At 33.8% G+C, this 1,908-nt stretch overlaps 1 non-coding gene across 1 annotated transcript; it reads right to left on the reverse strand.

Moving 5' to 3' along the window:
- Positions 1-1,556: 1,556 nt before the first annotated feature.
- On the reverse strand, positions 1,557-1,660 carry LOC112745816 (small nucleolar RNA R71). Its single transcript, XR_003173726.1, has one exon. It is a non-coding gene; the product is annotated as a small nucleolar RNA R71 (small nucleolar RNA).
- Positions 1,661-1,908: the final 248 nt, after the last annotated feature.

Raw genomic sequence — 1,908 nt, forward strand, 5'->3', positions numbered from 1 at the left:
TCTTGGATAATCAGATTTTTTGTGGCATATAAACTAGAAATTGATTATCACTTTCTAATTGGAATTAATTGACCAAGGAATTGGCAGTTAATGAATTTTAGAGGAGACTAGGAAGGTCTAAGGAATTAGGGTCTAGTCACATACAGTTTGCCATAAATTAAATCCTGCATAATTAAATTAGTTAGTAAGAAAAGTTAATCAGAAAAAATAGATAACTCTGAACCCTTAACTATTTTCTCCATATTCTCTTCCCAATTTATTTACTTTACTATTTTAATTTCTGCACGATTGAATATTCAAATACTCTTTTCTGTTTGTCTAACTAATCCTATCAAACACTATTGTTGCTTAATCCATCAATCCTCGTGGGATCGACCCTTACTCACGTAAGGTATTACTTGGTACGACCCGGTGCACTTACCGGTTAGTAAGTGTGGTTGTAAAATACCGCACAAGTTTTTGGTGCCGTTGCCGGGGATTGACTGTGATTGACAACTACTCATTGTTTGATTGCTTAAATTAGATATTTTTTTTCTTTAATTATATTTCTTTAGTATTATTAAATTTTATTTTTTTTAATTTTTATTTTTTTTTCATTTTTTTCTTTCTTTACGTTAATATTTCCCATTCCCCGTATCCCTGTTTTCTTTTTTTTTTTTTCTTACTTCCTTTTAATTTCGTTTTTTTTATTTACTGTCGTGTTATTCTGTTTTTCTTTTATTATATTTTTTATTTTTTAGTTTTACTTTATTTTTGTCTAAAAAAAAAAGAAAAAAAATTATTATTTAAATAAATAAAAATTAGCACTAATATTTTTCTTTAATTTCTGAAATTAAGTTTGGTGTCCTCTATTTATTTTTATTTTTATTTTAATTTTTCCTGTTTATTTTTATTTTTAAAATTTTCGAATTTTTATTTATTTAGCATTTTTATTTTTTTATTTTACACAGATTACCTCACAGGGACTTCTCTGCACTCTGACGTAGAGAGTCCCATTTTTTCTTGTTTTCTGCTTGTGTATGCGCAGGAATAGAGACAAAGAACATCTCTTAGACTTTGATCCTGAACCTGAAAGAACTTTCAGGCGACGTTTACAACAAGCAAGACTTTGTAAGGCTGCAGAATCCACTATGGCAAATAATAATGCTAATGCCAATGTGGTAAATTCGAATGGGGATGATCAGCAGAGAAGAGTGCTTGGCTTTTATTCTGCCCCTACTGCGGATCTCTATGGAAAAAGCATTGTGGTGCCTCCTATAACTGCAAATAACTTTGAGTTGAAGCCACAATTGGTCACCCTGGTGCAACAAAACTGCCAGTATCATGGACTTCCTCATGAAGATCCAAATCAATTTATTTCTGATTTTCTGTAGATATGTGATACTGTGAAGACAAATGGAGTAAACCCAGAGGTGTACAAACTCATGCTTTTCCCATTTGCTCTGAGGGATAAAGCAAAGCTATGGTTAGATTCCCAACCAAAAGAGAGTTTGAATACTTGGGAAAAGGTTGTTACAAAGTTTCTCACTAAATTTTTCCCACCAAAGAAGTTGACTAAGCTTAGGTTGGAGGTTCAGACCTTCAAGCAGAAGGACGGTGAAACTCTTTATGAAGCTTGGGAGAGATACAAGCTACTGACTAGGCAATGCCCTCCTGACATGTTCTCCAAGTGGACCCAACTGGATATCTTTTATGAAGGCTTAGGAGAGATGTCAAAGATGAGCCTAGACACTTCTGCAGGCAGTTCACTGCACAAGAAGAAGGCACCAGAGAAAACTATTGAGCTGATTGAATTGGTTGCAAGCAACCAATATTTATACTCATCAAACAGGAATCCTGTGAACTCTGAGACCGCTCAGAAGAGAGGCGTGTTGGAAGTGGAAGCTGTTAATACCCTTCTTGCTCAAA

The sequence above is a fragment of the Arachis hypogaea genome, chromosome 14 (genome assembly GCF_003086295.3).
Source record: "Arachis hypogaea cultivar Tifrunner chromosome 14, arahy.Tifrunner.gnm2.J5K5, whole genome shotgun sequence".
Taxonomy (NCBI): domain Eukaryota; kingdom Viridiplantae; phylum Streptophyta; class Magnoliopsida; order Fabales; family Fabaceae; genus Arachis; species Arachis hypogaea.